At 36.9% G+C, this 20,404-nt stretch overlaps 2 pseudogenes across 2 annotated transcripts in view; one reads left to right on the top strand and one right to left on the bottom strand.

Annotated features, from left to right (window-relative positions):
• The window catches only part of LOC308550923 (ubiquitin-ribosomal protein eS31 fusion protein pseudogene), a 1,162,334-nt pseudogene that overhangs the window by 43,624 nt on the left and 1,098,306 nt on the right, over window positions 1-20,404 (bottom strand). The gene's annotated exons all lie outside the window — the stretch shown is intronic.
• LOC308551603 (nuclear transport factor 2 pseudogene) lies at window positions 14,094-14,477 on the top strand (annotated as a pseudogene). The gene has a single exon. The product of its transcript is annotated as a nuclear transport factor 2 pseudogene (transcript).

Below are 20,404 nucleotides of genomic sequence, written 5' to 3'. Positions count from 1 at the left end.
AAATTGAATTGAAGATACAAGAGTACATCTCAAGTAATAAGGGTAAATACTGCTTTGTGGAATTTTTTGTTTATATATATGTGTGTTTACATATGTGTGTATTTAATTATTCATGATATAAAATATATTTGTTCCAATGGATATTAATTTTAAAAACTTGAAAGTTTGAATGCCAGTGCCTTATATGGCAATAGATCTTTGAGTGTTGATATGGTTTCTCCCAAACTTAATAGGATAAAATGCAGAAAGTCTGTGTCTCAGACTCCTCTGACATGGCCAGTCACACCCCATGCTGCATGACCATCCAATATATGGTGTTCTTCTATGAGGAACTAATAAGGCAAGGAGGACTTATTTCCACCAATTCATTTGTATCCTAGTTGAGATTAGTTCACTAGCAATCAGTAAGTGCTTTGAAGCCTGGCAGCCCAGAGATTTCCTTTTTTTTCCTTCTTAATTTTATTTTTGTTTAAAATATTACAGATGTCCCTTTTTCTCCCCAATAACCCATTCCACCCCTCTCACCCCCTTCCCCAGTCCCTCTCCACACCATTGTCCATGTCCTTGGGTGGGGCATATAAGCATATAAGTTCTTTGGTTACTCTCTCCCCCTCCACCCACCCGCCCTCCTCCATCCCTCTGACATTCATCAGTCTCATCTATGCTTCCATGTCATTGAATCTATTCTGTTCATCAGTTTATTAAGTTCTTTAGATCCCACAAATAAATGAGATCATGTGATGTTTATCTTTCTCTGCCTGGCTTATTTCACTTAGCATAATACTCTCCAGGTCCATCCAGACTGTCCCAAAGGGTACGAGATCCTTCTTCTTTACAGCTGCGTAGTATTCCATGGTGTGAATGTCCCACAGCTTTTTAATCCACTCATCTACTGATGGGCACTTGGGCTGTTTCCAGATCTTAGCTATTGTAAACTGCACTGCTCTGAACATAGGGGTGCATAGATTCTTTCTGATTCATGTTTCAGGATTCTTAAGATATATTCCCAGAAGTGGGATCACTGGGTCAAAAGACAGCTCCATTTTTAATTTTTTGAGGAACCTCCATACTGTTTTCCATAGTGGCTGCACCAGTCTGCATTCCCACCAGCAGGGTACTAGGGTTCCCCTTTCTCCACACCCTCACCAGCACATGCCATTTGTTGATTTGTTGATGGTAGCAATGCTGACAGGTGTGAGGTGATACCTCATTTTGGTTTTCATTTGCATCTCTCTGATGATTAGCGGTGTTGAGCATTTTCTCATGTGTCTCTTGGCCATCTGTATGTCCTCTTTGGAGAAGTGTCTGTTCAGGTCTTTTGCCCATTTCTTAATTGGGTTATTTGTCTTCCTCTTGCTGAGTAATATAAGTTCTTTGTACACTTTGGAGATTAGCCCCTTATCAGATTCATCCTTGGCAAATATGTTTTTCCAGACTGTGGGGTACCTTTGTATTTTGAGGCTGTTTTCTTTTGCTGTGCAGAAGCATTTTAGTTTGATGTAGTCCCATATGTTTATTTTTCCTTTGTTTCTCTTGCCCTAGGAGATGTATCAGTAAAAATTCCACTACGTGGGATGTCTGTGACTTTACTGCCTATGTTTTCTTACAGGACTTTTATGGTTTCATGACTTACATTTAAGTCTCTTATCCATTTTGAGTTTATTTTTGTGTATGGTGAAAGTTGGCGGTCTAGTTTCATTTTTTTGCATGTATCTGTCCAATTTTCCCAGCACCACTTATTGAGAGATTTCCTTTTTAAACAAGTGTTGAGCAGAACCCAGAGCTAATGAGGTTTACACAGACTAATGAAGAACAAATGGCCGGCCTGGCCTGGCCTGGCTTGGAGCTTGAGCATCGACCTATGATCCAGGAGATCGAGGTTTGAATCCTGGTCAGGGCACATGTCTGGGCACAATCTCCAGCAGGGGGTGTGCAGGAGGCAGCCAATCAATGACTCTCATCATTGATGTTTCTGTTTCTCTCTCTCTCTCTCTCTCTCTCTCTCTCTCTCCCTTTTTCTCTCTGAAATCAATAAAGATAAATGAAAAACAACCAACCAAATAGCCCGCTTCATGATATGGTGTGAAAGACATGAGGTTAAACATTGTCCCCCATCAAAACTCTTCTTTTGAAATGCAATTACTTTTAGGAGGAGGCTACTAAGAATACTTGATATATAGAACCTCTTTATTGGTAATTATTAGTATATATGATGCTTTCTTTAAATGGAATGGTAGAGCAGTAAGTGTCATGGAAAGCCATTGGATATCTAAGAGATAAAAGAAATAAAAGGTCTGGTATTTTAAAAGACGATAAGATTGGCTGCATCAAAGGTCACTATCACATAATTTATATTTTTATCCAGAGCCAGTTCTAGAGACTGTTCATTTTATTTTCCTGATAACCTAGTGACCTTTGCTGTGGCTCATAGTCATACCAACTAGCTACCCTTAAACAAAATTACCTGCTTTTTATTACAAGAGGAATTGGACAATATTAGAGTATCCATGCACCTCTATCCAACCTCCACCCCACTTACCCACTCAGAGACATATACAATCTTCCTTCCTTCCTTCCTTCCTTCCTTCCTTCCTTCCTTCCTTCCTTCCTTCCTTCCTTCCTTCCTTCCTTCCTTCCTTCCTTCCTTCCTTCCTTCCTTCCTTCCTTCCTTCTTCTTCTTCTTTTCTTTCTTTCTTTCTTTCTTTCTTTCTTTCTTTCTTTCTTTCTTTCTTTCTTTCTTTCTTCTTTCTTTTTCTTTCTTTCTCTCTCTCTCTCTCTCTTTCTTTCTTTTTTCTTTCTTTTTTTTCTTTCATCTATAAGAAAAAGAACACATTCCCATTACTGGGAAAGAATGAACTTTCTAATGATTAAACACTGAATTGAGTCAAAACTTTCTATGCACACTGCAATATGTATTAGCACATCACTGTATTTTACTCTCTTCTTTAAGATAACTGAAAATAACTATTACACTGGCATGAAATAAGAATTGTTTGAAATTCTAGTGAAACAAACAAAAAACTTCTGGCTTATCTTATAATGATAGTGATTCAATTTATGAAACCTGTATGTGGTTATTAAATTAGGTTGATGTTTATCCCCCAAATTAAAAGTAAAGCTTCCTAATAATGTTCTTCAGGGTGTAGGTAGCTCTATATGACTTAAAAAATGGCCAATATGACCGAGTTCATGGTATTAAGCTACCTAACAGATGGCAACCCATTTTCCTGAAGTGTAAGCTCCTCAGGACAAGGAGTAGGTCTGATCCCTCTCAGAATGCTCAGTGCCCACTGCAGGGTCTGGCACAGTGGAAGAGAGCAAGATATGTTTTTGAATTAACTTCTTTATGTGAGCTTACAGAGTGAGAAGGGGATAAAAGGTAATGATATCTAAAGAGTGAGTTTTAGCCAAGGAAGTAGTTTTCAGTGAAAAACCATCAAGGAAAAGGGGATTATTTTAATTCTTAAACCAAAAACAATCAAAGAGAGAGAGAGGGAGAGAAAGGGAGAGAGATGTAGAGAGGAGGGGTATGCATGGTTAATTTATTTCATCAGTACAAACTGAAGTGTAGTGTTTTTCAGGAAGCTATGGGACAAAATGTTCAAAAGTAACATGTACTTATAGTAAAAAAGCAAGTGACAAGGTCATTCAATCACGCTGCTTTCTCAATAGGTAGCAGGCCAAGAGAACACCTAGTCTAGGACTGCTGGAAGTGACAGAAGGGACACAGGCTGCCATTTTTTATTGTGCAGGTAGTCATAATGCTGGAGCATTCACTCATGCTGTAAGAACAGAGAGTGGGCTAGGAGAAAGAAAGGAGATGTGTGTGTGGGGGGGTGTTTGTGTGTGTCTGTGTGTACCATAAAGCCAATACTACCTACACACATTTATATAATATTGATGTGTTATATTTTTCACCAAATACTAATAAAGGCAGTTTGGTACTTCCTTTACTTTTCCCCCAAAGACAAATAGACAAACAACAACTGCAACAATCCCCACCCCATACCTACAAAATGAGTAACTATATCTGGACTTGTGCCTTTCAAGTTGTCTTGCAAAGTGATTGCTAAAAAAAAAAAAATGAGTTCTCACTGTGAGGCTGCAGGTGAATGTGGTCTTGAATGCCTAATGAGAAAAATCTGCAGTCCTTTTATCTGGCAAAACCTGCCTTGTATGCAGAATGAGGATTAGCAGGATTTCTTGTTCAAGCTTCCTACAGAAAATCAATTGAAGACGAGGGGAGAAGAGCATCAATGTAGAGGTTTTAGAAAGCAATTAACTCTATCAGGTCCCAGAAAGCCTTAATGCCTAGAGTCTAATAATAATTGCTAACATTTTCGGTGTATTTTCCAAGTGCCAAACACTTTGTGAGTGTTCAACCTAGATAGTTTCTTTTAATTATAGTATTATTAGTAAGTTTCTAACTAGAGAGCCAAATTAGAGAGTCTACTCTAGAGCTCTAGGTCTAAAGCCCTGTGTTTACTGCCAGATACATAAGCTTGGGGTTCAGACAGCTCTGGATTAAAATGTGGCCTCTGTCAATTGCCAGCCTTCATACTTTAGGCAGATGCTTCATTTCCTCATCTGCGAAATAAGGAAAACAATACCTGGATCACAGAATTGTTGTAAAGTTTCAGTGAAATAAACCTCACACTTAGCTTTTTACTCAGTGCTCAACACCTAGTAATTCCTCTATATATGGTAACAATTACTGTAAGCAACGGCGTGCAGTCTATTTTATATTTATTACATAAATCTTTACTGAACATCACCATAGAGAATGGTAATGAGGGTATATTGATAGGCAAGGGCCAAATCAGAAACGACCTTGTCCACTTTGCTCCCAAAGAGAAATCTTAAGAATACATTTGCCTTTTTAAAAGATAATTCTGTGGCCGAGTAAATGGAGACTGACCTTCAAGGTCAAGAAAATCCATTCAGCTATTATAGCAATAGTCCAGGGGAGAAATAAGGACTTAATGTAAGAGGGTAGCAGTAAGGCAGTGTTGAGAAAGTAGATAAGAAGTATTTTGACTAGGTAGTGTGGAAATGACCTGAGGATTGTTTCAATATGTGGGGTAAAGGAGATGAATCTGACAAAGATGTCACTCAAAATTTTGGCTTGAACAGATAGTGGGATAATTGTTTTCATTGCCTGAAATAGGGAACTCAAAAGGAGGAGTAGGTTTGTAAAGGAATAGCTTCACTTGGGTAAAGATGAAAGTTATATTTTGGACATGTTGAAATGGAGTTACCTGAGGAACATCTGGAAAAATATGTCCAATGGATAATTGAAAATATAGGCTGTTTCTCTGGAAAATAATGTGTCCTAGAGAAATAGAGTTGGGATTTGTCAGCATACAAGTTGAAATATTAGATATGACTAGGATCAAACTAAGGTCCACATTTTGAGATGAGTAGGCTGAAGGCAAAATCCTGGAACATACCCATATGTAAGATGTACGCTGAAAGAAAGAAAAGTGACAAAAATTCAAGAAAGAGCAATTGGGGAGGTCATAAATGATAAAGGCCAAAAATGCATAAATTATTGAAGAGGCAATTTTAATATGGTCAAAGGGACCTACAATGTCAAATGTTGCAGAGATCAAATAAGTTAAGAATTGAGAAGTGGTCATTGGGTCCGGGAACATGGATGTGCCTACTACCTACTGTAGGCCTCTCCAGATTAACTCTTCACTCTTATCCACTCCATTCTGATCTGTACCTGGGAAGCTGATGTGTATAAACTTCACCAGTGGACTTTTATTTGGGTTCAAACTTTGGGGAGCCCTTGCAAGAGATCTGAGAGGAGAGTGTGGTTTGGATATTTATTCACTTTACTCCCTCCCTGTGGTCAGCATATGCTATGCTAGACTTTTCCTATGACAGAAAGTCACAGCTTCTGTTCAGTATCCATCTCTAGAAAGCTTTCTCTATTCTCCAGATCTAGAAACTGTTTCCTTTTTTTGCCCCTTCAGGTTGAAGGATAGTAAAGTGACTCCACTGTTAGTAGCATTCTTAGGATTCTGCAGTTTCCCTACACCCTGCCCAAATCTTTATAAATAATCCCTTTATGAAGTTATTAGCAAATTTTAGGATGCCATCTCTTTCCTGCTTGGGCCTTGACTGATACATTGGAGATGACTGGTGCAGTTTTGATATAGTAGTGGAGACAAAAACTAGACTAGATGAAAAAGTAAAGCAAATGGAAGGCGAGGAAATGGAAATAGTGAGTATAGAAACCCCTTTTAAGGTTGAGAGCTAAAGAAAATAAAGAGAGAGACTAGTAGCTACAAAGGGACATAGATAGAGGGGTCAAGGGCTGAATATTTTTAATGTGCAGGAGACTTTAAAATATTTATAGGCCAAAGTAAACCAGCTGGAAAATAGAGATAGATTGAAGATACAGTAAAGGGAAAAACTAGTGTTATAGCAGATTTCGGAGGAGACAAGAAAGGATGTAACCCAGAGAAATGGCAGAAACATACATCTTGGAAAGAAAGAGGCTGAACCAATAGAAATAAGGTTATATATACAGAGATAAGTTTACAGGTTGGGAATAGGAAATTGCAGTAGTTTTTGCCTGCAGACATCTATTCTCTGAGATGAATAGAGAATTGTGATTTGTATTCTCCTCTGAGATGAGTGGAAGGTTGTGAAGAATAAATGTAGGAAATGGAAGAAGGATCTCCCCAGGGACACATGAACAAATAAATTACCCGGCTTTGCTGAGAGTGCAGCTGTGGTTGGAATCCACCAGTTTATGGTTGTATCAATATTCATATTTATGGGGAGATGGCCCATCTCAGTGACCTAAGGTGGGAGTGGACAAAATAGTAGGTTGTATTTACCCAAGTTTTGGAATTTGCAGGTCAATATCACTGCAAATACATAGAGACAAGGGAGTGGAAAATGCAAAATTTCAGAGTAGTTGAAGAGACAACCGTAGGGTCAGAGTTGAACAGGGAAGAAATGTTAGAAGAGGCTGATGACTTGAGGAAAAAAGAAAAGAGGAAGAGACTCAAGAGCCAGGCAAGCTAAAGAACAAGTGTGCTTGGAATAAGGAAATAAAAATAGCAAGGGCAATGTTGGCGGGTTAGTTTTCAATGATGCAGCACTGAACAGTGAATGATACGGTCAATGTTGAACAAGCAAGAGGTGAATGAACTTCACTTACAAAACATACAATTTAGTATTATAGTACCTAACACTTTCTTGGTCTTCACATTATTTTAAGACTCTATTTAATCAATTTATATATTTTACTCTTTTTAATTGAATATTTATACAAATGCTATTAGTAAAATTTTTTCCTCAAATTCAGAGCTATTATAAAAACTTAGAAACATGTTGTAGTAACATTGATTAATGATATCAAATGCCACTTTTAATAATCCCTAGATGAAAAATATTTTGCTAATAGATCTACCTTACTGAATTTTAAAATTGAGCAGATGTTTATTTTATTATTTATAACATTAGACAGTTCTCTTAGCATTTGTGCCCTGCTCAGGATCAATTATCTCGCTTGTTTGTTTATGAAAATGACTGACTAATTGGTAGCAGAAAGTTGTGTAGCAAGTCTTATTTGAGATTCTCAAATATTTAATAAGATAGATGTATAATAAATATCATTTATGTAATTTTCAGGTACAGATTAAAGGCACTCTTATTGCTTGTAGGGATCATTTATTTTCTACCACTTTTGCTTTCTTTCATGTGGTGGGAGCTCCATTAGTGACTTTTCTGAATGATGTATTTGGGAGAAGAAACTGAGCATGTTTGTAGCTCAGTGATTACCTCACCCACCCTCTGGGTTCTGTAAATGCTTTGCAGTAAAGGGCAAGTCTCTGTGTGCAAGGCTTAAGTGTTCCATGGTTGCCTGTTTCCTAGGCAGATAAGTCTCCCTAATTCAGAGGTTTAGTGTCAAGAACAGTACTTTTCCTCTCATGGAAGACATATTCTCCTATATCAGTTTTATAAGTTATAAAGGGGATCTTTTGATGCCTATCTGCTGCACTGCTCTGCCTCTACTTCATAATTAGCTTTGATGCTGACAGCAGCCCTGCAAGGGAAACGTGCATAGTGGTTTGTGGATTGAAACTTTCAGGCTTTGAATGCCACTAATACCACATATTAGCTTTGTAATTTTGAGCACTTTACTTCACTGCTCTGTCCTTTAATTTTCTAATCTATAAAATGGAGATGATAATAGTACTTACTTCAGACATTTGTAAAGATAAAATAAGAAAATACATTTAAAACACTTAATTCTGTGACTGGAGCCTAGAAACCCTCAGTTAGCTGCTATTATTATCTCCACTTCAGAAATAAAAATCAGAAGTTCAGAAAACATATGTGGTTTGCCCAAGGCCACGTGACTAGTAACCAGAACCAGAATTTTAACCAGGTCCTTTGGGTTCCAAAACTCCCACACAGTTTTCTATACTTGCCTGTCCTCTTGGGAAGGCTTGGCTCATCCATCTTTGTTTGCAGATTGTATCACATTACTGTCCTAGAGGAAAGGCACGAAACCAAAACATCCAATCCACTTGGAAGCAAGTCCAACACAGAGGCAACATGGAGGGTGACATAGATAACACAGAAGCGTGTTATCTATGATGTAAAATCCAGTGAGTATATAGAGGATTGTCTCACATTTTGTCCAGATGCTTATGTGGTGGCCTGCATTTGCCTTAACACTTTATATGATAGTACCCTCTAGTCCACTGTAAAAGTATAGTCAGGATCCTCAGCATCTGCATCACTTGGGGATGTGTGAGAAATGCAGGGTGCCAAGCCCCTCCACAGACTGAAACAGAATCTGCAATTTAATAAGATCCAGTAGATTCATATATATTGGATGTCCCCTCAAACATGTATACACACACTCTAAATAATTATAAAGGCAGTGTTTATTAAAATACATTTCATTTTCAAAGTTGAGCTATCAGCTGTTAAAGTTTGTACACATTTTTTGGGACACCTTGTACATTACTGTATGAGAAGTACTGTTATGGTCACCCAGTGAAAGTTAATATAATGAGTTTTTGACATATTACATTTTCTGTATATTTATAGGCAAATTTCAGCAAGTCTATCTATTCTACTTAAATATTACTATTTTTAAATTTATTTTTATTGTTGAAAGTATTACAGATGTTCCCCCCTTTTCCTCCATTGACCCCCTCCACCCCTCTCCTTTCCCAGACCCTTCCCTCTGAGATGAGATTCCTCAGTCTGTTCCATGCTGCTTCTTCTCCTTCTTCTTCTTTTTTTTTTTTTTTAAATCTGTATTGATTTCAGAGAGAGGAAGGGAGAGGGAGAGAGAGAGAGAAGCATTAATGATGAGAGAGTCATTGATCGGCTGCCTCCTGCACGCCCCCTGCTGGGGACCCAGCCCACACCCCGGGCTGTTCCATGCTTCTGTGTCTCTGGATCTATTTTGTTCATTAGATTCTACATATAAGTTCTCAAGATATATTTACTATTTAGGTGATATTTCATATTGTCCAAGCATTTGAACATCTAAATACTAAACTAGATATTTATTTTTAAGAAAAAGGTAGAGGATCAAAGGATGGGGATTTCTGCATTGCAACTCAACCTCAAATGACTATAGTTCTTAATTTTTCCTGAACATCTGTGAACTATAATTATAATTAAATATGCTTTGAATATTAATTGTATATGTCATTTGTTTTATATTTTTCAACTAAGGAAATCATTAATAATTGAGTGTCTCTTACTTTCTCCAGCAAACAAGCAAATAATTCCATATTTTCTATTTTATTTTTTTAAATTTTAATTCCATAATAGATGCTGAAATAGAAAAGTAAAGATTTTGAGTTGGGGGTAGTGTTATCTTCCAGTTATTTTCTACAGAAAAATTATTCTGTAGTTTCTCAATATATTTCTTAAAATCTCTCTGAACTCAAAATTATATTAATAGATCTTTGCAGAATAGCTAATTATGAGATTTTTATTCACTATACTAGAAAGATGTAGCAACATTTGCATAATTACTTTCCTCAAAATGAAAGACTTTGAATCATTATTTCAGGTTCCAGTTTTTTTCACTCAAAGACAGCTTGACAGTAACGCTCATTTACAAATAAAGCTTATCAATTTAGAAAGTGACATTAAAATAACTGAGAAACATCCACAGTTTAAACGAAGGGCATTGTCATAATAGATAAATATGGACTCATTAAACTAAACAAAGTGAGGTTGATTTTTTTAATTTAACCACTTGAAATTTTGCTATTACTTGTTCTATGACCTTTTTTATTTTTAAATATTGGACAGATTTTAACTAAATTGCATGTAATATGGGCATTAGGAAACACACTAAGTTTAATTTATAATTTTTGTCCAAAACAAAATGACAGTAAATATATTTTCAAATGGATATATTTTATATAGACTTGTTAACAGAGGGGAGAATGCCTTGTCTTACCTGGTTGCTGCTGGGAGTGAAGTTCTTGTGGTATCCTGAGAAAAGAAATTTTCCGAGACTTGCAAGGGAGGATGCGACGTAGTAGAAAACTTTATTTTTGTGGAATTATACCCCTGGGTTTCCAAAGTCCTATTTGCCTTAGTCCAGTCATAAAAGAAGTGTAGTTGGGGTTTCAGTACAGCCAGAAACAGACCAGTGTCCAGTTTCCTTTACATGTTGGAGCGTCGTCCAGTTCAGCTTCAGATGAGCTGCATTCCATCAATCCATTGCATGTGGGGTCAGCAAGGCCATGTGACTGTGGAGGAAACACAGGTGAATGCAAGGAAGCCAAGCACACCTGAGCAATAAGAGCAACCACAGCAACAAGAGAGCAAACTCCTTTGCTTAGGATATTATGTATTCCCAAATTTTCAAACCCTTGCAGTAGTCACTCCCGTCCTGGCCAATCATCTGTTTCCAGGTGTAATTAAAGGTAAATATCTTTCCTATGTCATCCCAACATTATTGGGCATGCATCTATCTTCCCTTTGTTGGATCCCTCCTTCAGTGTTTTGCAGGGAACATACTATAATGTCTGGCCTTCCCTTTGCTCCTTTCCTATTACTAATAACTAGCTAATTACAACAGTATCAGACTTTGGAAATATTTGCTTTTTTTAATTTTTGTTTATTGATTTGAGAGAGGGACAGAAGGACACAGAAAGAGAAACACTGATTTGTTGTTCCACATATTTATGCATTTACTGTTGCTTCTTCTATGTGCTCTGACCAGGGATTGGACACACAACCTTGGCGAATGGGAACAATGCTCTAAACAACTGAGGTACCTACCTGCCCAGGGCATATATTTGCTTTTTGAAATATATTTTCTGATAAACAAATGACTCACTATCATATCTTGAAATGCAGTACCTATAGTTTATGACAGAGACTATTTCTTAAAACTGGCTTTGTTTAATTCAGCCTATAAGTATATTATAAATATATCCATACTTACATATAAGAAATATACTAATACATATATTAGTTACAGTATTTTACAATTTTTATATATTAGGAAAAATAAATGCTACGTGTTATAGAACAATTACCTGATTACTTGTGGTACTTGCAGAGAGCCAGACTGGGATATGTAATGAGTTTGTCATCAAAATTAAAATCCTTTCCATCAAGTAGTATAGTCTTTAATACAGGTGAATGGTAGATAGTGACAAGAGCCAAAGAAACATTATCCTTAAAGAAATTAGCAAGAAAAATAGTGTAAATTTACTGCTGTACAGAGATATATTCAGATTGTTAATGTCTTCTATCCATATGATATAATAATGATTTCACATACACTATCTCTTTATCTCTTTGATGAGAGAGGGGCTAGCTAGACACATGATATAATCTCCATTTTGCAGAGGAGGAAGTTGCAATTCAGAGAGGTTTACATATTTGTCCAGTCACATGGCCTGTAAGTAGCAGGCTAAAGTCAAATTAGGATTATTTCTCTCCCAATGTAGTACATGTTTTCACTATATTGTACTGCATTTCTAAAGCTTTGATTGTGATGAGGAGAAGAATAATATCAACAAGGCTTTATTTTATTTATTGAGGACCTGAAACTAGTATTTTTATGGCCCCAAAGGAGGGAGCAAGGATGCATTTTAATAAAAAAGTTTCTTTCTATGGACAACAATAGTTTCTTGGGTTAAAAACAGATCACAAACCTAGAAGGGATGTTGCAAATGTCTGTTAAATACCAACCTATTTACATCCTTGCACTGAGAACTAATATTATCTTACGCAAGAAAGAAAGGTGGAAGAAGGATGAGAGGAAGGTAATTTTAAGTGCCTATTGTGTGTCAGACACAATGCTAGCCACATACGGATGTTATTTCATATTCATTGTTTTCCACAGGCATCAGGAGAAGTCATTAGAAAGTTTTTGTTTTGTCGATTTTACAGATGAGCAAACCAAAGCAAAGAGGCAAAGTGACTTGCATAAAGTCATGCAGTGAATGGAATCAGAACTAAAATTATGATCTGTGAACTCCTGGTCCTGAATTCTTTCCAATACTTATCTTCAACGTAAGTCTTTAGCCAGATCTTCTCATACAAAATGGGCAATGACAAGTCACAAGGGAAAGTTCAACGTGCCCAAGCATTTTGGAACACTATAATATGCAGGCTGATAATAGAATAATTGAGTATTGGCATTTAGTAAAAGTGTTGGTGAAATATTGTATTTTAGAAACTAAACCATTCCTAATATGTTAGGATTAATTCCTTCAACAAATAGGTACTGAGCTCCTGCTGTTGCTAGGCACTATTCTAGGCTCGGAGGATATTGTAATGAGCACAACAGAGATCCTGTTCTCACAGAAGCTAGTCTGAGACGTGGAAGATGTTTGCAAACAGATACTAATCAAGGAAACAAAAAATAAACAAGATAATTAGCTTTTTACTCACAGAGGGTGATAAAACTAAAATTAGATTAAGAAGTTTCTGAACAGTCAAATCAATTTCATACAGTACAATTCTCAGATGATAAGATTTTTTTAAAAGCAGTATCTTTATGGAATTGGAAAGTAACACACTTGCACCATAAATCATATACTTTGATGATCCTCTAAGTGATGATTCTTTAAATCAATCAAAAGGGAGCACTGAAATCAGACTCTGGGATAGTAGGTATTCAACGCTTGCCTAGATGCCACTTCTATTACTCACAGTGACTGGGTTTCTAATTCTGTATGTTGAACTCACTCTTCTTGGAACTTATTATAGATGTATTTGTTGTTTATAAACTGTTGGCACCAAACCAATTGTGTGACTTCTTCCCTTGCCACCTCATTACTAAATGCTTTTAATTAAGATTCAAGTACATGCTAGGAAGTTTATCATGCATGTAAGATATATCTTCCTAAGTCAGTTTATGAAGCAAGCAGAGAAAACACAATGAAGCTACTACAGATTATTTCTTTTATGGAAAATTTCATAAATAATCTTAGTTTTCCATATAAAAAATGTATACACTCACATGAACACTTTCTTAGGACATAGATTCTAAAATGTTTCAGGCAAATGAATAAGATGATTGTTACAAAATGTACCTGAAAAAATAGAAATTTTGAGTTCATGTGCTAATTAGACACATGGTCATGTGAATATGTAAAATTTCTTGTAAGTTACTGGTGTATAGTAATTATCATGTTTTATAAATTATCTCTAGCCCAATTTCTTTTGATTTCTATATTTTACCAATGGCACATGTAAAAGTGCCTAGAACAGTGTTGGTACAGAGAAAATGCTCAATATTTTTTAAACAAAATAGTTACAAACCACCCCACTTCTGTACCACTGACAAATATCTGAAAAAAAACACACACAAATGGACTTCATCTCCAATATGTTTTCAGTAGTAATAACAACAGTGCTAATGATGATAATAATAGCAATTGTATATTGGACACTAATTATGTCCCAGGCACTTATTACATGGATCACATCATCCAAACTTCACAACAACCCTATGGGGTAGGTATAATAATCTTTTATCTCGGCAGACCATGCTGGATGGCCGCCGGCGCTGCCACCATAGTGTCATCCCCTCCGGTCTCAAGGTGGCAGGGTGGCACTCCAGAATGGGAGACAAGCCAATTTGGGAGCAGATTGGATCCAGCTTCATTCAAGATTACTACCAGTTATTTGATAACTACAGGATCCAACTAGGAGCAATTTACATTGAAGCACCATGCCTTACTGGGAAAGGACAGCAATTCCAGGACACAGCTGCCATTGAGGAGAAGTTGTCTAGCCTTCCTTTCCAGAAAATCCAGCACTGCATCACTGCACAGGACCATCAGTCCACATCAGACAGCTGCATCATCAGCATGGTTGTGGGCCAGCTTAAGGCTGATGAAGACCCCATCATGGGTTTCCACCAGATGTTCCTATTAAAGAACATCAAGGACACTTGGGTTTGCACAAATGACATGTTCAGGCTTGCCCTGCACAACTTCGGCTGACCTCTTCCCAGCTAGGCACTCATGCTGTTTCCTCCTCCCTCCTCTTCCCGATACTCTTCACACTCCTCCAAATGCTCCAAATATCAGACGCAAAGGAGCAGGGCTGAGGTGGGAGTGGGCGCAGTGTGCCTCTGCTGCATAGGTATTGTGCATGATGTTTGGACGCTACACTAGCTACATCTGACAAGAGAGGTTTGTGTTGTACCGGGGCATGCCTTGGAAAGACAAGTAATGCAAAAAGTTGTCCTTTTTTTTTTTTTTTTAATCTATTGACAAGTTGCTCTAGCAACCCAAAGAAGTGAAGGAGAAAGCAACTGCCTTTCAGCTGACAGTTAAATTGGTGGTAAGATTCCACAAAGCCCAGTAGAAATATTTCACCAAACATATTTTGGGGACAGTTGACATTTTCTTTAATTTCAAAATTTCTGTTCAGTAACATGGTATTTTCCCCATTAATGACTTTCAATTAATCATGGTGTTTCTTCATATAAGACCTACATGTGTCTTGTTTGAATTCTAGTATTTTGTGAACAAAATTCCACCCCACTTCCCACTGTAATTTTTGAATAGCTCTTTGAGGCAAATAAGAAAGCAATTTTTTATTCCTTTGTTTGCTTTCTTACATTTCATATGCAGTTACCTTTCTAAACTCTATTATTAGCTCTGATTGTTTTTCTTTTCTTTTTTAAAAATATATCTTTATTGATTTCAGAGAGAGGAAGGCAGAGGGAGAGAGAAACATCAATGATGAGAGAGTCGTTGATCGGCTGCCTCCCACATGCCCCCTGCTGGGGATCGAGCCCGCAACCCGGGCATGTGCCCTGACCAGGAATCAAACCGGTATCTCCTGGATCCTAGGTCGATGCTCAACAGCTGAGCCACACCCGGCCGGGCAGCTCTTATTGTTTTTCAATTAAGGTTGCTGTAATTTTCTAGGTATACAATCTCCTCTGCAAACAATGTAGTTTCTTCAATATCCCTACCTCTCCATTTCAATATTTATGCATAGTTTAATTGCATCTCTTAGAATTTGGCAAAACAGACTCTGATGTATAAAATGATACAAATGATTGTCTCTGCGTGCTATGATTACCTGTGATTTTTAAAAAATTTTTAAAGGAATACTTTTCAATATTTTTCTACTATGAGTAAGCACTTCTTCTATAACCATAAAAACTACTATAGTTATTTTTTTAAATTCTGTTTAATTTTTAATCTGGAAGTGGCAGTTGCCATTCATAGTCATTAGCCAAATGCTGGGGTCTACCGAGATTTACTTAACATGACTCTGTTCCTGCTGTGCCTGGTTGTCTCTTCAAGGCAGAGGTTGTCTTTTTCTTTCCCTCCTGCATATTTGAAGAAGTATGTATTTCTTTCCCAACCAGAATGAGCACACAGAAAACTACAACTCCCAGAGAGCAAAGCTTCCAAATCGTTTCTACTCCTTCCTGCTATTGAATTAATGACTTCACAGTCCAGAAAGCACTGTGAGAAATGTAAACTTCCACCATGAGCCAAGTTGCATTACTGGGAAGTGTAGTCCCAGAGTGAAGGTGGACAGGGAGCTACACACTGCTGAGGAGGCCCAGGTTAGAGGTGGAGGTGGGGGCAACTATGGAGCTGGGAGTAAAACTATTATTACCTGTACAGTTGAGGAGGTCGCTACAGCTCTACAGGTCAGGAAGGCTAATTCAATGGTCCTCATACTTTTTCTCCCATGCTTCCTAAAATAACTTGTGAAAAGCTATATATCGTTTTGCATATTTTGAATGCCCCCTTGATTGTTTATTTCATCACGACTTTAAGTAGTTGCAAAGGATGTGATTTCCAGGGTTTTGTCAATACACTGTCTTTTAATTTATTTGATGAGGTATAAGTGAAAATAGTAAAGTGCAAAGATCTTAAATGTACAGCTGGATGAATATGCAGACTGCACAGTAGTCTGCAGATCCACATATTTAGGATATTTCCATATTATCTAAAGGCTCTCATGTGCCATCCAGTCAAAATGCTCCAGAGGTAGCCATTATTTCAACTTTTATCATAAAGGATTTGTTTAACCTATTTTTGAACTGCATGTATAACATTGTATAAACAAACATTGTATCAGTATAGATGTACCAAGTGGAAGCTAAATACTGGAATAAAAGACATTATTATCTACTTAAAATTCATGAAAAAGTTATTTTTTTTACAGTTGAAAACTACATAGTTTCTTTTTCTTCTTGAACTTCTACTTCCACACTGTTACCCCACACAGAATTTTATTCAAATGTTATTGCATTATACTTCTATGTTGGAAAGGCTTTTCTATTATCTTATACTTCTGTGCAATAAAATTATGTAATTATGTTAACATTTAATTGTGTATATATATATATATATATATATATATATATATATATATATACTCTCATTATAAGGTTCCAGGCTAAACATTTTTTTTCTAGACTGGGTGATTATCATTGTTAATAGAACATTTATCAAAACAACTTAAACATGTATATTTTGACTAATAATTATTAAACATTAAAACTAAATATATAACTTGAAATGCAGTTCTATTGTAATGGATTTTTTATTTTATTATTATTTTTTAAATTTATCTTTACTGATTTCAGAGAGAGGAAGGGAGAGGGAGAGAGAAGTAGAAACATCAATGATGAGAGAGTCATTGATTGGCCACCTACTGCACGCCCCCAACTGGGGATCGAGCCCACAACCTGAGCATGTGCCCTGATCGCCTGGATCCTAGGTTGACACTCAACCACTCAGCCACGCTCGGCCAGGCTGTAATGGATTTTTAAAATAATTTATGTATATGCATTAATATTACATATTGGTAAAAAAGATACAGTTCATCGTCAAATTTCTCTTTTATTGCTTTAATAAATGTAACTAAAGGTAATTTACTCAGTAGATAAGAGTGCAAGTAAACCTGGGAATATATCCTAAGAATCCTGAAATACCAATTCAAAAGAATATGTGCATGCCTATGTTCATAGCAGCGTTATTTACAATAGCCAAGATCTGGAAACAGCTCAAGTGCCCTTCAGGAGATGAGTGGATAAAAAGCTTTGGGACATTTGCACAGTGAAATACTACCAAGCCATAAAAAAGAAGCATGGATGGTTCTGGAGATTATTATGCTAAGTGAAATAAGCCAGTCAGAGAAAGACAAACACAATATGATCTCACTTATATGTATAATTTAGTGAACAAAATAAACTGACAAAATAGAAACAGAGGCATAAATACATGGAACAGACTGACAGCTGTCAGAGGGGAGGGGAAGGGGGGGACTGAATGAAAGAAGGTGAAGGGATTAGCCAAAGAACATATATGCATAACCCATAGAAGACAGTGTGGTGTGGCCAGAGGGAAGGGGAGTGAGGGCTTGGCAGACCTGAGCAAAAGGAGGGAAAATGGGGACATTGGTAACAGTGTAAACAACAACAAAAAAGAATTCAAGTAGATCGGTTGTACAATTCTTTGTCTTCCTTCAGCATTATTTTCTAAAAATAACATAGTGATTGATCATCAAGAATTATTTTGTTAATGACATACCAGCTGATAATTGGATTGAATACTCTCTCAATTTTGTTGAAATCAAAGAATTACAAATTACTTAGAAATTAGAATTGCAAGTAGATTTGTTCCCAAACTTTATAGTCCAACTAAATATTAATATATCTAATTGTCCTTTTGTTTGGCTCCTTGGAGTTATTTTTTCCCAGTGCCTTTATTGTGGCATGATTTTCATATCAAAAATTCATCAATTTTCAGTGTACAGTATAATAATTTTTAGTAAATTTACGGAGTTGTGCAACCATCACCAAAATCTACTTTTGGAACATTTCTATCATTTCAAAAATTTTTGATCATGCTTATATGCCATGAATTACTGTTCCTAACCCCAGGCCCAGGCAAGCACTGTTCTGCTTTCTGCCTATTTAGGTTTACCATTCTGTTGGAAATTGTATGTAAATATAATCATACAATAAGTAGTATTTTGTGCCAGGCTTCTTTAACTAAGCAAAATGGGTTTTTTTTGTGTGTGTGTTTTTTAAGGTTCCTTCATATTGTAGCATTCCTTGGAAGTTGAGTGCTCTGAAACAATTGCCATAAGTCAGGTTCTGGGTGGGTAGAGGTATGTTTTTCTTCTTTACAAAATGAAAGTGGATTTGGAAAATTGTCAGTGTTAGAACAGAAGAGAATACATATCGAAGTCGAGATTTTGGAAAAGATTTTTTAAAAACATCCCATGCCTGTGGACTCCTTGGAAAGTCATTGTGTATTATCAGGAGTACACATACTTAATTTTGAAGAAAACTGGACTAAATTATATGAGAATAATCAACAGAGTTTATTAGAATAAAAGTTTCAGAAAATGTTTTGGTCATTTGGTCTCTGTGCTTTAATTTCCTGATATGTAAAATGAGCAGAATAATATCTACCTTACACTTTTGTCATGGGAATCAGAAATTTGAGGATTGTGAGGAGAAAACTGAAATTACTCTCAGGATCTGCCCCTTCAGATACCAGTCAGCAATTAATAATGGAGGACTTCTGTCCAAGAGATGTCATTTAGCTTTAGCCTGACTCTTCTGCAATGTAAGGGAGCTAACTGGGATCTTGCCGGGCATCATTAGTGTTAGGATCTACAGATCTCCTTCTGCAGTAATTGATCTCAGCCGTTAGTTAAATATTGGTATATAAAGACCTACTTGGAACCTGGAGTTCCTATATACTGAGCCCAAAGATTAGAATCCATAGTACATTTAAGAGAAAGGGGGATTTCATCCTGGCTGGGTAGCTCAGCTGGTAGGAGCATAGCCTGGGTACACCAAGGTTTCGGGTTCAGTCTCCAGTCAGGGCACATACAAGAGGCAACCAATGAATGCATCAATAAGTAGAACAACAAATTCATCTCTCTCTCACACACACTCGCTCTCTCTTCATCTCTCTCAAAAAAAAACCAATCAATAAAACTTAGAGATAAAGGGGTTTCATATTCAAAAGACTGCAAGGCCAATTTCTTTAATTTGATTGCAAAAAAGATTACGATTTAATTGAAAGATGTACATGGTATATTTAGATTGCTATAGAAAACCGTAAGTTCCTCACTCCCCCCCGCCCCCCTCCAGGCTCTGAAAGCAGCTGGACGGAGGTAAATTCTGTCCCAATCATGTTGTTCAACCGAATTTATCAGTCAGTTCTTTTAGGTTTCCAATTCGGATGTGATTTGATTATTTATCAAGAATGGGAAGCCCTGAGCAGGCAGAAGTACTGAGCATCCTTTTTAAAAAAATGGTAATATTTATACCTTCTCAGTAAGCCTAAGATATTCAGAAAAATGAGGTACATTAGGGATAACATCTTTTGTTTTGTTGTAGGCAATCTGATTTTAATTGAATTAATTTTCCAACGATTACTGGAAGATGCATTGAAGCTTCAGTAATGACGACAGCATTGTTGCCTAGCAAAAAGGAGGCTTAACGTGTTGCTGCAGTTGGCTAGAAATTCAGCACACCCGGCGACCAATCATCACAGGAGGAGCTGCCGCTGCTTCTTTGTCGCAGTAGCAACAGAGGCAGACAAGTAAGACAGATGAACAGCAATTACCTTTGAAAACCCTAAAGAGGGGAACGGAGCTAAATAAGATATCTGACGCACGTTTTCAGGCTCCTGCCTGTGAAGTAGTAAATGTACAATATTTATCACGAAAACAAAGCCTTCTTCTGTGATAATGCTGAAGTGACGCCAACAAAGTGGATCGCTGTCGCTATTATTAAGCTTGATTTCCTCCTCCTTCAGCCATACCATCTATCCCTCGAAGATTGTCCAGTTCGAGTTCTTTACTCCCTAATCAAGCATTCTGGTTGTACACAGTGTCTGAAAGACTGTCGGCTCAGATTACGTGTTTG

The sequence above is a fragment of the Miniopterus schreibersii genome, assembly GCF_964146895.1.
Source record: "Miniopterus schreibersii genome assembly, chromosome: X".
Classification (NCBI taxonomy): domain Eukaryota; kingdom Metazoa; phylum Chordata; class Mammalia; order Chiroptera; family Miniopteridae; genus Miniopterus; species Miniopterus schreibersii.
Note: the sequence above shows the minus strand (reverse complement) of the source record. Positions and strands in the feature narration are given on the sequence as shown.